Source organism: Aethalodelphis obliquidens, unplaced genomic scaffold, assembly GCF_003676395.1.
Source record: "Aethalodelphis obliquidens isolate GAN/ISIS:26980383/991018 unplaced genomic scaffold, ASM367639v1 scaffold45, whole genome shotgun sequence".
Lineage (NCBI taxonomy): Eukaryota > Metazoa > Chordata > Mammalia > Artiodactyla > Delphinidae > Aethalodelphis > Aethalodelphis obliquidens.
The window spans coordinates 6,765,165-6,781,308 of NW_020837989.1; the positions used below are offsets into that span (position 1 = coordinate 6,765,165).

At 42.3% G+C, this 16,144-nt stretch overlaps 1 pseudogene; it reads right to left on the bottom strand.

The window, feature by feature from the left end:
- Nucleotides 1–2,383: 2,383 nt before the first annotated feature.
- Nucleotides 2,384–5,633, bottom strand: LOC113606828 (myelin expression factor 2 pseudogene; annotated as a pseudogene).
- Nucleotides 5,634–16,144: the final 10,511 nt, after the last annotated feature.

Consider the following 16,144-nt stretch of genomic DNA (forward strand, 5'->3'; position numbering starts at 1 on the left):
CATTTTTCTAAAGAAGACATACAGATGGGCAACAGCAACATGAAAAGATGCTCAACATAGCTAATCATTAGAGAAATGCAAATCAAAACTACAATGAGATATCACCTCACACAAGACAGAATGGTCATCATCAAAAAATCTACAAGCAATAAATGCTGGAGAGGGTGTGGAGAAAAGGAAACCCTCCTACTCTGTTGGTGGGAATGTAAATTGGTACAGCCACTACGGAGAACAGTATGGAGGTTCCTTAAAAAACTAAAAATAGAGCTACCATATGATCCAGCAATCCTACTCCTGGGCATATATCCAGAGAAAAACATGGTTCAAAAGGATACGTGCACCCCAACGTTCACAGCAGCACTATTCACAATAGCCAAGACATGGAAGCAACCTAAATGTCCACTGACAGATAAATGGATAAAGAAGATGTGGTATATATATACAATGGAATATTACTCAGCCATTAAAAAGGAAGGAAATAATGCTATTTGCAGCAACATGGATGGACGTGGAGATTATCATACTAAAGTGAAGTAAGTCAGACAGAGAAAGACAAGTATATGATGTCGCTTACATGCAGAATCTCAAAAAAATGATACAAATGAACTTATTTACAAAACTGACACACACTCACAGACTTAGAAAACAAACTTATGCTTACCAAAGGGGAAAGCTGGGGGGGGAGGGATATATTGGGAGTTTGGGATTGACATATACACACTACTCATATAAAATAGATAACCAACAAGGACCTACTGTATAGCACAGGGAACTCTGCTCAATATTCTGTAATAACCTAAAGGGGAAAAGAATCTGAAAAAGAATAGATACATGTATATGTATAACTGAATCACTTTGCTGTACACCTGAAACACAACAGTTAATCAACTAAACTCCAATATAAAATTTTAAAAATTTTTTTGATAAATATTAGTGTTATTTATGTACATATGAACTCTGGCAAACCAGTAACAAAATTAACAACCAACTGCAATTCCAATATCAACATATAAGCATGCAACAAACATGAAGTTCTTTTAATTAACATTTTAAGAAAAAAATTCTAAAGTAAGTTTTCAATTACAATATTAAGAGCAGCTACATTACTTTTTTTTTAAACTTCCCTCTAGTTCTGTTTCCCAAAATGAATACGTTTATTAAAAATGTTGAACTGACATCAGATTTAACAGAAGTATTAAACTAGGACCATAAAGATAGAAAGACTCAAGCAGAATCCTATTTTGTTTTCCTCAGATTTATGATTTCCCAAAGAAAACACTAAACTAAGGTCTGTCACTAAAGTGGGACTTTAAAAATGCATACCATGTTAACACATTTACAGCTTAAAAACAGCTATAAATTATTTGCTTAAATCTGACCTCTTTAGGAAATGTTTTTAAAAAGGAAAAGAGAAAATGACCAATCTCATTAGCGTATTTTAAGCAACAGCCTTGATAACAGTGGACATCCAAAACTTCTGTAAGCATAGCAGGTAGGGAAATTACTCCTTGGTAGAATTCTGTGTATCAAATAACAATATCTGCCATTAAAAATCTGTGCTACTTGGGTTACCAATTCACCAATATTATTCAAATATTTTGCTAGCTAAAATCTAAGTAAGTACATCTTGGTTCTGAAATCTAAATATGCCTATTTTCTTTTTCAGGAAAGAAATATCTGCAGAGAACAGTTAGTGAATCTATAAGATTTGGAACTTGTAATATCTATGTTTATTACAGGGGAAACATTAGAAATTCCAGATACAGTAATGGGTCTTACTTTATTAGCAGCAGGAACAAGCATACCAGGCACGATCGCAAGTGTGTTTGTTCTAAGAAAAGGTAAGAAGTAGGTCCGTCAAGCTGCAATGCCCATTCTTAAAAGCCTGGCTGAAATACACTGAGCAAAGGTACCTTTAAAATATTTATTTCCTCAGTAACATACTTTGAAGTAAAAAAAAGGAGTGACTCAAGAGGAAGGATTTACTATTTAATAGCAGATTAATTTCACTGAATCTAAACCCCCAAATAATATTCATCTGAAATGTGCAGTAAATCATAATTAACCACGTTACGATGAAAAACAACAAGTAATCTACATACCTTATTGAAAAATGGTTTAATAAATAGATAATTATTGGATAAATAAATGTTAAGACTTCAAACACTAACCCCCCCAAAATTCAAAAATAAAAACTCAGTAACTTTTGCTCTGACACAACAATTTTCCAAAACAAACAGAAGAAGTATCCAGTGTTTATTCTTATGAAGCTTATTAATAAAATACAGTATTGGTGTGCATATTTTAACAACATGCTTTTTTTGCAGGCAAAGGAGATATGGCTACGTCTACCACTGTGGGATCCAACGTGTTCGATATGCTGTGCCTAGGAGTTCCATGGTTTATTAAAACTGCATTTATAAATGCATCTGCTCCTGTAGAAGTGAACAGTAGAGGACTAACTTACATAACCATCTTTCTCAACATTTCAATTATTTTTCTTTTCTTAGCAGTTCATCTTAATGGCTGGAAACTAGACAGAAAGTTGGGAGTAATCTGCCTATTATTATACTTGGGGATTGCAACATTATCAGTTCTATATGAACTTGGAATTATTGGAAATAATGAAATAAGGGGCTGTGGCGGTTAATGTTAATAGTGTTATGTGGAAAATGTGAATGATGGGGAAGGGCAGAGAAAGAAAACTCCATTTCTTCATTTAAGTCAAATGAAAAATATTCTGAACTTTAGAATCTAAAACTTACAATAATTCTTTATCACCAACAAAAAGTAATTTAAAACCAACCAAGATCATATCCTAATTTGTCTGAGCCCTTGCTTTTCAAGGACAATTACATAAATTAAACAGAAGTTTTGAAAAAACCACCTATGTTTTACCTTACAATACGTTGATAAAAGCTGGGGACACTTGAACAAACAAATCCCACTACGTAGAACTGAAAACAACATGAAAATGGCTTATTTCATTAAAAATAGTATAACCATTCATTTAAACTGAACGACCAGATTTGCTGTCTTTAAAAATCCAAACTTGAGATTAACAAAAATCAGAGTATATTTAACACTATACTGTTAAAAGCTGGTGGGAGTTTTAAAAGTACATTTTTACAACTTTTGTAAGCATACAGTATTACTTTAAAAAAATGACTTTTACTAAGAGATTCAGCAAAACAGATGTAAGAATGTTCCAACCGTGGTTTCAAATTATGCATTATGATCCAAGAGAACATCAATTTCTCTGCCAGTGATTTTTATGCCATTCATTATTCTGCAGCCTTTTTCAGCTGATCCTGGGGAGTCAGATCTGACTGTTCCACAGCCTTTTGACCTTCCATTCTCCATTTTTATTTCTGCAAACATTACATGACATTTCTGACAAATATCTGGCTGCCTTTGGAGCCTATTCTGTCTCTCATTCCACTTCCCATTGGACCTGATAAAAATCTTCGATCCATATTGATAGTCCTTTCCAGAATAGCTCCTATACCTGGTCCCATTCTATCAAAGCTGGAACTCACCTGATCCAGTCCCATCCCCATTCCTCCAGTCACACTGTTCATGCCACCCATTCCACCACCAAGTCTACCAAAGGAATCTCCAAAGCCTCGATTTATTCCAATATCACCACGTCCAAAATCTCTCTCCATGCTATTAGTCATCGCACCACGGTATAGCTCTCCCATTTGACTAACTCCTCCAAATCCTCCCATGCTATTCATTGCTTCCAGACCACCAAACCCAATTCTTCCTCCAGTTCTATTCATTCCTTTAAAACCTGGACCATCCTTTCCCATACCACTTGGACCTAAATTTCCCATTCCACCACCTACGTTCAACTGTCTGGCACTAATACGCTGTCCACATGGACTAAGTCCCATTCCAGTGCCTCCAAGACCACGTGGTAATTGTGGTGTTTTACTATCATATGAACGGTAGCCTTCATGAGGGATAGACTTGTCATCCATTTTCACAGGCATAGGTCTATCAAACAAAACCTGCCCATTGAACATAGAAATTGCTTGAACTGCTTCAACTGCCTGTTCAGAAGTGACTGTGCCCATTCCTCTGCTCTTGCCATCTTTGTCTTCTTTAATATCTGCCCGCTTTACAGTTCCAGCTACGCTGGACACTTCCTTTGGCTCCTTCCAACCAACTTTGAAGCAACAAATTGTGGAACCAAGCAACAAAAATTGTGGAACCAAGTCTCCCAGCCTGCAAATTACTGATAACCTCAGGAGGAACGTTTGGATTATTGAGAATGGAAGGTGGTAAATTCATCAATCCTGATCCCATGTTGGGTACATGTCCTCCTGGAAATGATCCCCCTGTCAGTGGCAATGCCCTACGAGCATTTGCTCCATCAGGATCCTCTTTGATATTCAAGGGTCTTCCACTAAGATCATATTTGTTCATAGTTTCTAGTGCTCTCCTGACAAATTCTTCCTCTTTGAATTCAACCACACCACAACCCCTCGATTTTCCTCCCGCACCCTTAAAGAGCTCCACGTATGTAACCTGACCCAACTTTTCCTCTTGTTAGATCTTTAATGGTTTGCCATTTCATGTCATATGGGATGTTGCTAATAAAAACTCGGTTACGATTTGGACCCTTCGTTTCTCCAGTGCCTGAATTCTTGTCTTTTGAACGAGGATGAAATCCATTGACCCTCTTATTTCCTGTAGATTTTTCTTTTAATTCAGGTTTCTCTTCTTTGATTCATCATTCTCCATTTTAACGCCATTGGAGCTGCCGCTGTGCTGCGGTGGCTGCTTCTCCTGCTCGGGCGGGTGAGGTTTTCCCTGGCGGCTCCGCGGGCTGCGGATGCTGGCTGTCGTCGCCAGCAGCCTTAAGCACCTCGGGTTTGTTGCGTCGGCCATGCCTCCGCCGCCTGCATTGAGGGGCCCTGAATGCTACAGTAGTGGCGGCGGCGGGCTAAAAGTTTTTTTAAAAAAAGAAATTTCCGTGTCACTTAGTTTTTGAAAACAAAGAAAATTTGAAGTTGTAAATTTAAGAAAAATGGAGAGAGACAAGCAAAATAATGCCATATGTGGGCTGCCCACATGTGAGCCAGAGGTGCCCCTATCGCCTATGGTCTCAGTGATTCCACTTTGCTCTTGTTCTGGAAGACCCACGGTCAGCTCAGATCAGTAAGCGCCAAAGTGCCCTTTATTGCCTAACGACAGGAACACAGCTCACACCAACCTGAACAGTACAAACGTGCAGTAAAGATCAGCCCCTGAGGATCTGTACAGACATTTCAGAGTTGGACAAAGGATAACACTGGTTGACAAAACACTTCAAGAATTAAGATGACACTCTCTGTAAAGGCTCGCCTCTATATTTTAACACTTGGAATCATCTCTCTGAACGCTCTAACCAGCTTGCAATGCAATTTTCTCATCCTAAAAAATGGGACCAATTATACATGCCTTGCCTACTTAAGAGATTGTATATCATTTGAGTACAACAAGGATGGTAAATATATGGCAAGATTATGTCCCTGATAGTGAAGGTGATGATGATGATAACAGCGTGCCAGCGTGTTGTATATTAGGAATATTAATTTCTTTTTTTTTTATTATTTTTTTTTGCAGTACACGGGCCTCTCACTGTTGTGGCCTCTCTCGTTGCGGAGCACAGGCTCCGGATGCGCAGGCTCAGCGGCCATGGCTCACGGGCCCAGCCGCTCCGCGGCATGTGGGATCCTCCCAGACCGGGGCACGAACCCGTTTCCCCTGCATCGGCAGGCAGACTCTCAACCACTGCGCCACCAGGGAAGCCCAGGAATATTAATTTAATCCTCTGACAACCCAGTGAGGGAGATGCTATTATCACTGGCATTTTATAAATACGAAAACTAAGGCATAGAAAAGTTAAGTAACTGCCCAGTGCTACATGGATGAAAAGTGGCAGAGCTGGGAGCCTTCCTGCTGAGCCTCAGAATCCTTGTCCCTAGAGCGATCCAAGAAGCCCCTACCAACTGATCAAGTTGGCACGCAGATTAAAATCTATTTTCCCAACTCTAGCCTAATTCAATGCCTGGCACAAAAGAGGGCCCTTTACCCTTATTAAGGATCAGCTCCCTTTCATCCAGCTTCACGATGTGTTACGAAGATCAAATCACTGGATGGGTATGGGCAGTGGAGCTCAACCTTTGCCCTAGTGGCATTTGGGGCTGGATCATTCTTTGCTGTGGAGGCTGCCCTGTGCTCTTTACAGTACTTAGCAGCATCCCTTGTCTCTCCCCATGAGATACCAGTAGCACACTCATACCACCCCCTTTTGCCAGCTGTGACAACAAAAAGTCTCAGACCATTGCCAAATGTCACCTGTGGGAGGGGGGCGGAACTGTCCCCGGTTGAGACCCACTGGTGTAGGGATGATTAGTCAGATTCCTCCTCCTGGACCCAAGGTGAGTCACCCCACTTTCCTTTGCTTCTCACTGCTGCCAAGCCCCACCCTGTATTGTGAGATGCCTCCGCCCCTGACTGTGTGGAATAAGAGGCAACTCCCCAGGAGCTGCCTCTGCTGTTCTGAAACAGATCCCTAATAACTCTCCATTGTAAGGGTGTCACTGTTTAGTCCGGTAGGAATGGATGGGGGTGGAGAGCAACGAACAAGGCAGGGATGGGGAAATAACACAAGTTGCAGAGTTCTCTTGACAGTAGAGACATATTATAATACCTACCTCCCAGGGTTGTATGGAGGACTCAGCAAAGGCCTGGCATCTGGGAAGCACTCAGGTAAATAACCACTATCAACAGTAACAACCTGAACTTGTTATCCCTTCATTTAAGAAATACTCTTTCCATACCTTCTAGTTACCAGCAATGGTGTAATGGCTTTACTTAGATCATCCTACCCATAATACTTACAAGGAAGAAACTACTACCACATGGACAGTTTATAAATTTAAAAAGCTGAGCTTCAGTGAAGTTAAAATACTTGCCAAGTGCAGGCTACACAGCAGAAGAAGAGGATTCAAGCCTGCAGCCACCGCAGCAAAGGAAACGCAGCTCGGTACAGTGGGAAGAGATTCACACCCCAGCATCTCTGCTATTTACCCTTTGGTGGCCAGGAGCCCATAATTCAATCTCCCTGAGGCCCGAGTTCCTCATATAAGATGAGGGGCTAGAGGAGAGTATGTCTGGCTCTAAAATTCCAGAACCCTCATCTGTTATCCCCTCTGCAATCTTCCTCCAAGACAATTGGTGGTGATTCGTCATTAACTTAAGATTTTTTTTTTAAATGTTATTTAAGAAGAAAAAAAGAAAGGACTTCCCTGGCAGTCCAGTGGTTAAGACTCCCCGCTTCCAATGCAAGGGGTGCGGGTTGGATCCCTGGTTGGGGAACTAAGATCCCACATGCCGCGCAGCATGATCAAAAAATAAAAATTTTTAAAAAAAAAGAGAAAAAGAAGATTACCTCTCAAACTGAGTGTTTCCCATTATAAAACCCCATTTTCTCGCTAAATACCGGATTAATGTTGTTTAAATTGCATTGCTGGAATGGGGGGGGGGGGAGAAGTAATGAACTTCTAAGCAAAAAATACTCATCAGCTGGGGAAAAAGATATAAATTAATGAGGAAGAAGCGCTAATAAACAATCACATCAGGCCAGCTTTCTCTAGAATTATATTAACACAACACAGTGAAACAGCAACTGGTTGCAAGTGGAGAACAAAGGAGAACAATGAAGGAGAAAAAGCAGTGGCCTGTTTACTCATAGAATCCCAAGAATGAGGAGCGGGAAAGAAACCCGGCCAGCAGAACATCCGCCATAAGTAACCAAAATGATAGGAACAGCAACTGTTAAGGGTTTTCCGTATATTAGCTCATTTAATCCTCACAACCCAGGAATTTAGACACTATCTCCGTTTTATTGCTAAGGAAACTACATCTAGAGAGGTTTGCTTCCTTGCCCACACAGTAAATGACCGTGTCAGGATCTGAACCCAGATCTGATATCAAATCTTGTCCTCACGACCTCCACATCACCCTGCCTCACTCTGGCTGGCCTCTGGTACACGCTACCTCAGAATGTGGCCCAATTCCATGGTAGATGTCTTTTTGCTACAAGGTGTCTTTTTGCTACAAGGTATCTTTTTAAATTGAACTGAATATGCCTTCTTGAAAACTTTGTGCAAAAAGCACTGACTCTGCCTTTCCCCCACCCCCCAACCCTGTGACCCTGGTGTCCCACAGAACCAAACATCTCCCTCTTCCCCAAGGCAGCCCTTCAGGGATTTAAATGGATCACGCTGACACTTGTCTTCTCCAGGATAAAAATCTCCCATCCTTGTCCTTGTTCCCTATTTGGCAAGTTCTCCAGACCCTTCCTATCTTAATCACCTTCTTCAGGACACACTTAAGTTTGACAATGAGACTCTCAGAGAACGGAACCCAGATTTCTAAGCGTATCCCGGCCATCTCCTCCTTCACTGTAGGCTTGCTACTTCTCTTAATGCACTCCAAGAGCCTATTATATGTATTGGCAGCCCGGTCACACATTGGCTTCTGATGGGCTTGCTCCCAGAAAACTAAGACCTCTCTAAGCTTTTTTCAAAGTGGACTTCTTTAGCCAGTGTGTAACTCAGCTCCACTGGTCAACAATTGGTTGTTCCATAGCCGAATGCAACCAAACAGAACCCACAGACAAAACCCAAGGAAACTCATGTGTCCTGTCCCATTCCAAATTCTTCTTTCTTTGTGAGGTAACTAATTGTCATCAGTTGGTCCAATAGGAATAGACAGCCTGTTAGCCAATAAAATAATCATCATCTCTCATAAGCCCTTAGGTCTTTATTTCATAAAACATTCTCCTATCAATAACACAAAGTAGGACTTCCTTGGTGGTGCAGTGGTTAAGAATCCGCCTGCCATTGCAAGGGACACGGGTTCGAGCCCTGGTCTGGGAAGATCCCACATGCCGTGGAGCAACTAAGCCCATGCACCACAACTACTGAGCCTGCGCTCTAGAGCCTGCGAGCCACAACTACCAAGCCTGCGTGCCACAACTACTGAAGCCCGCGCACCTAGAACCCGTGCTCCGCAATAAGAGAAGCCACTGCAATGAGAAGCCCGTGCACCGCAACGAAGAGCAGCCCCTGCTCACCACAACTAGAGAAAGCCCGAGTGCAGCAACAAAGACCCAACACAGCCAAAAATAAACTTAATTAATTAATTTTAAAAAAATAATAATAACAAACTATTATTTTGAGCACCTATTATAAGACAGGCACCAGGCAAATTGATGATCCTAACCCTTATGATAATCCTGCAAGTTGGCATTATTATTTCCTTTTTCTAGATGAAGAAACTGAGGTACAAGGAGTTTAGTGACCAGCCCAAGGTTTCACAACTACCTCAACACTTTCTTTCCTACAAGCACCAGGTCTGAGATTCAAATCTGGGTCTGCTAGATCCAAAGCTTATACTTTTTCTACCACAGCACAATGGCTTCTGAGTCACTGGTGCATTGGTGCATCCTGGGCTGCGGAGTTTCTATCTACTTACCCAATTTCTGTTGACTGAAATAAAAACATACAATGTGAGAACTGTGAGTTTCAGTTTTCTCTGGGGACTTACTGAGGCCTATAGCCAGGGAGACAGTCTCTCAGACAGCCCTGAGAAACTGTTCCAAAGAGGCAAGGAGGGAGGTCAGCATAGATGTGATTTTGGAGAAGGGGTACGTGCACTCAAGCACACACCTTGGTAGGAGGTTCCTGCTAGTCATGATGAACAGATAGCTCAGCTGATGATTTTAGTGCCTTTCTAAGTATGGGAAGATGCAAGAAATCGGGTTCATAAAATTTTCTCTTGAAAATATCTAACTATCTGAAGACCTGTTCTGCCAGTTTTCCCAGAGCACAGAGTGCCTCATTCCTGATCTCTTCCCTGAACTCCTTTCAGGGTGTGTTAAACGGCAGAAAGTGCAGTGGCCAGTGACTCGATCCTTTTAGAGCCAGATGGTGAGTGACATTCATTGATTATCAAAAACATCCTAGGATCCCGGGGAGGGAGAGACCAAGGGACTTGTCCAAGGTCCCAAATACTGGCCTTCTTTCTGAGTCTTCAGAAGCTATTCTCTCCTGCTCCTAGATCCAGGCACAGAGGACCCCTCCTCCTGCCTTACTGATCCATGCTCTTGTTTCTGGCTGAGGCTCCCAGAGCTCAGAGGTCCTCTGCAGGTCAGAGGGTTGGAGTGGGCCAAGTCACATCCCCTGCAGAGAAGACCAATCAATCTCATGTCGACCCACCTGTTCTCCAAAAGAGCAGCTGATCAGCCACCGCCGATGAGAGGGAGGTAATTTAAAGGTCAAGCGAAGGCTGGATGTCTATCTGCCCTTCTTTCATGATAAATGTGTCTGAGATGTGAGCACAGCAAGATGGTGATATTTTAAGATGAGCAGCGTATTGGGAACACTGAATTCACCCAGCCTGTGGCAGCCCCATTTTATAAAATGCAGTGTCCAAGAGTTTCAAAAGGCAGAAACATGGAGTGAAAGCAGTGGAGCCCTGGAAGGCAGGGAACCCAGGACACAAGTTGAGTCTTGGCATCAGCTGCTGGTCTTTGGACTTTGCTGCTCGAGCCCTTTGCTTTGAGTCTCATTTTGCTCTTTTTTTTTTTTTGGTCATTTTTTTTAAATTGAATTCTAATTGATTTACAATGTTGTGTTAGTTTCAGGTGTACAGCAAAGTGACTCATTTATCTATATTTATATTAATATATATATTCACCTTCATATTCATATATATTCTTTTCAGATTCTTTTCCCTTATAGGTTATTATAAAATATTGAGTAGATTTCCCTGTGCTGCACAGTAGGTCCTTGTTGGTTCTCTGCTTTACATATAGTAGTTTGTACGTGTTAATCCCAAACTCCTAATTTAACCCTCCCCCCCTTCCCCTCACTTTACTCATCTTTAAAATGAGGACACTGTGTGAGCTGTCATTGTAATGCTGCTGTGACAAGAACACAGAATTGCCCCCTGGATTTCTAATCCCATGCTGTAAAGTGCTCGAGTTGCAAGAATCCTTAGAAAGCAACTAGCAGAGCAGGTTTTAAGTATCAGACTCTATTCTCAAAAGGAATCTTGTGTAGTACCCCAACATACCAAACTGATCAAACCCCAACTACTGTCCTGGTTGTCATAGAATCGGGGGCACAGAGCAATCACCAGAACTCTTTGAAACCTGGGTGTTCCAGGGAACAGTCCAAAGACCATCCACCTAAGAGCCCATTTTACAAATGAGGAAACTGAGGCCCAGGGGAACGAAGTAACTCCAAGTCTCAAAGTGAGTTTAGGGCAGAACCCAGACTAGCGTTCAGGACTCACAGGTTCTAGGTGAGGGCACTTTCTACTACAACACACTGGGGCGCTGAATCTTTTGTCCCTGCGTGACTATACATGCATGATATAAAATATAGTGTTCTAGAAGGTAACCTCTCATACCTTGGCTTCGATCAAAGCCAGTCTTCATGCCTGTTAATAGCATCAGCTAACATTTATTGAGCACTATCTATCAGGCACTATGCTAAGCATTTTCCTGCGTATCATGATCTCATTTAATACTCCCAATGAGCCTGTAAGGTAGCTGTTATTTTTATTCCCATTTTAGACATGAGGAAACTGGCAGTTAATCAAGTAACTTGCTCAAAGCCATACAGCCAGCAAGAAGTAGAGCCACAGTCACATCCTCAGGGACTATACTGGCAACCCCCATGTTTTCCCACCTAAGCACAATTCTTCTGGAAGAAAGGGACTCTCAGCCCACCTATCATTTCTTTTCTGTTTCTTCTTTTTTTTTTTTTTCAGTCCGGAAGGCCCCGCTCTGAGATGGAGAAGCAACACCTTGGCTTATTTTCTACCCAATCCCCTCACCTTGTGTCTTAGGTGGGTGAGTCAGCAAACGGGTCAACCTTTTCCCGGAAGTGAAGTGGATGGCCTTTGGCATGGCCCCAGGTGAGGGTCTCAGTAAAACTGTGTCCTCCACTGGCCTGACACACACTAGTGACCTGACAGGTCTCCCACTATCACTGAGGCCACCAGCAAGTCCAGTCAGGGCTCCTTAGAGCCCAAAGCACAGAGCCAACTCCATGTTTCCCTCCCTCCCCCATTTCACCTGCGGCTCTTTCGTCTGCAGCAGTTCTGCAAGGTGGACAAGACAGCTGCATCCTTGGTGTGCATACAACTTCTCTGGAGTTTCACTAGGTTATTGTCAAGCCTGAACCCCAACCTCGGCTTTGGAAGAACCTACTTTCCACCAACCAAATCCTGCAGCTTTCACTTGTCCCTGATCTTTTCTGCCTTGACCCCAAAAACGCCAGCTCTGCACAAGGCTGCTGAGATAAAGGCTATATATAAATGCCAGGGCCCTGGAATTCCTATTTCAGAAGCAGTCGATACATTCCTGCTTAAAGGTCTCACTCAACTCCCCAAGCCTGCCGGGGACCTGAGTGACTGGGTCCCATTAAAAAGGACCCAAAAAGGAAATGCAAGGCAGACACTGTCTACTCTGAAACACAAGTTAGCAGGAACAGCTGGGACCGCAGACCCCAATGCCAGCTCAGTCAGTGCTGTTCCGCACTCCTAAGGGAACTCAGGTATCAGCTGAATCATCCTACGACCACATAACAAAATACAGTCCCGAGAATGATAGTGTAGGATGATACTTAACAGCAACGAATAATGTTCATGATTGTCAAGTGGAAAAACCCTGTACTGAGAAAATAGCACATTTCATTTTTATGCTTTCAAAGCATATATATTTGTGCATCTGCAAACAGAATATACATTTAAAAATAAAAAATAAGATGCTATCGTATGAACTGTGTTCTATCATGGTCTTTTGTTTTTTACTTAAAGTAGCATGAACGTCTTTCTGCACATGTGTGCGCATGAACTCCTACGTTAGATTACTAGCGATTTTGCTCTTTCTTACTTCCATATTTTTGGTGGACAGCGGTTGACTCTGGCACACTCACATTCTACTTCTCCTTTGGGGAACAGCCATCCCACCCACACTGCTGTGGCAGGACAGCCATAGTGCTCCTGTCCCTGCCTCCCTCACTGTCACTCACCCCAGAGACTGGCACATGCCTCAGGCTAGCCAGGCAAAGTTCTCTGCTCCTCTGCGCAGAGTAGACGGCTCCGAGAGAGCCCTGGCCCAGTCTGAGCCCCTAAAACTTAATATCTGAATGTTGCCAGAGAGAGCGCCTTGCTCTTCCTCTGGAATTTCAAGCTGAAAAGATCATAATAAGCCAAGAATCATTGGGAGATTTATTATGTTGCTTCTCCTATATAGAGAAATCCTGCCTTAGAATGAAGGCGAGACAGTGTGGAAAACAGAGCCAAAAAATGGAGAAAAAGCCCAAATCATTGAGAGCCTGGATCCAGTCATGCCTGAAGCTGGAGTGATCCTAAAATTCCTCATCTTGTGATCCAACAGATCCCTTCCTAAAGTCATTGAATTGGATTTCTATAACAGACCTAACACGTGTGTTTGCTAATCAGCAACTACATGTGTGTGTGTAATACTTTTTGTGAACAATGGTAAATAACCCCAATCATTCTTGAAGCTCTCAGTGTATTGCTCAAAGCTCTCTTCTCTCACTTTATAGCACCAATTTTGTACTCCATATTCCCACATATTGTTAATTAGTTCGTTTTTCATTCAATTCAATTTAAAAACAGAGGAACTAAATAAACATTTCTCCAAAGAAGACATCCAAACGGCCAAAAAGTGCATGAAAAGATGTTCAACATCACTAATTATACGAGAAATACAAATGAAAACCACAATGTGATATCACCTCATACCTGTTGCAATGGCTATCATCAAGAAGACAAAAGATAAGTTTGGGCAAGGATGTGGAAAAAAGGGGAATTCTTGTACATGGTTAGTGGGAATGTAAATTGGTGCAGCCACTATGGAAAACGATACATAGGTGCCTCAAAAAATTTAAAATAAATCTACTCTATGATCTAGCAATTCCACTTCTGGATATATACCCAAAGGAAATGACAACAGAATATTGAAGAGATATTATGCTCCCCCATGTCTATTGCAGCATTATTACAATAGCCAAATTATGGAAACAACCTAAGTGTGTGTCAAAGGACAAATAGGTAAAGAAGATGTGGTGTATGTGTGTATATATAGATATATACATACATAAACATAATGGGACATTATTCAGCCGTAAGAGAGACAGACAACTGCCATTTGCGACAAACGGACGGACCTTGCAGACATTATGTTAAGTGAGATAAGTCAGACAGAGAAAGACAAATACTGTATGATATCACCGATACATGTAATCTAAAAAAGCCAAACTCATAAAAACAGAGAGTAAAATGATGATTACCAGGAGCTGGAGGGCAGGGGAATTGGGGAGATGTTGGTTAAGGGTACAAACTTGCAATGAGTCATAAAGGAAAAAGCCCTAGAGATTTAATGCAGAGTAGAGTGAGTATAGGCAGCAATACTGTATGATAATCATCAAACTTACTAAAAGACTAGATCCTATTTATTCCAACCATTAAAAACAAATGATCAGGGCTTCCCTTGTGGCGCAGTGGTTGAGAGTCCGCCTGCCGATGCAGGGGACACAGGTTCGTGCCCCAGTCAGGGAAGATCCCACATGCCGCGGAGCGGCTGGGCCCGTGAGCCATGGCCACTGAGCCTGCACGTCCGGAGCCTGTGCTCCGCAACGGGAGAGGCCACAGTGGTGAGAGGCCCGCGTACCGCATAAAAAAAAAAAAAAAAAAAAAGGATCATTATGTGATGTGATAAAGGTGCTAACTATCGCTACAATGGCAATCATATTACAACATATAAATGTATCAAATCAAAGTCCTGTACACCTTAAATCTTTTATATGTCTAATATATTTCAATTTTTCAAAAAAAGAACCTCCCCAAATAAAAGGTAAGTCCTTGAAAAAAAGGAGCTATGTCTGCCTGACTCCATGATGCCTAGTACCCTACATGCTGTTCAAAGTAGGAACTCAGAAAGCCTGCCTCGCCCCACCTATCAGCAGCAGCAGACGTGCATTTACTTTAGATTTCTACTAGGCGGGATAAGTGGCCTTACAGCATTCTCACCCTCTCATTAAGTTTATAAGAAGAGTGCTGCCGGGATTTGAGAGTCCCTGCTCATGTACAGAAGGATCAAACCCAGAATCACTGAACGTTAGGGTGACAAGAAACTCTAGCTATCAGTGGTTTTCAAACCAGCTCTGCAAAGACCTCAGGCTGTGTGTGGATGTCAGTGGCAGGAGTCCCAAAATCTGATGTGAGAAGCAAGTGGTTATGCCAAGTGTGCTGACTCCATATCCCTGTTTCTACCACAACAGCCCCCATTTAATCCATTTAAATATTGAGAGTGCAAAAAGAGTCTCTGCTTTAAAAAATTAGATCACAGATCCAATCAACACTGTTATTTTACACAAGGGCAAGTAAGGGCTGAGAAGGAGAAGGGTTTGCCCAGGATCCCTCAGGGGTCACTGACAGAGCTGGGTTAGAACTCAGTCTCCTAATCTCCAGGTCGGTACCTGCTCCATATTACTATCTGCTTTTCTAGATGCCTTTGAGTCTCCCATCTCCCAAGGCTTTTGAGGGCCCATTACAGTGACTCTCTAAGGTCCATGACCCTCACACACCAAAATCAGCTGGGAGCTTATTAGAAACGCTAACTGCCGGTTTCCACCCCAAACCTACTAAAACCTACTGTCGGGCGTGGGATCCCAGAATGGTATTTTTTAACAAGCATGCACTAAAGTTTAGGCAGCACAACTCTAGAATCCATCCAGAAATTGAGCCTCTTGCCATTCTTATCTGGAAATCCTATCCATCTCTACCAGCTCCCTGCCTGGCTAACCCCTGCCCTCCTAGGGAGTGGTAATTGAATGTCACATGCTGAGAATAATCCTAGAAAATCCTCTGTCATCACGCTCAAGTCCCAACAGCTCAGAGTAATTAGACCTAGACTGGGGAGAGGCACAAAGGAATCATATATTAATGCAATTTGAAGTTTCTGAGGTTCATGCGATGGAGGGAGACCAGGAGCAGCAAAGGAAAGCACAGCCACAAAGTCCAAGTGAGGGGCAGCATGGGG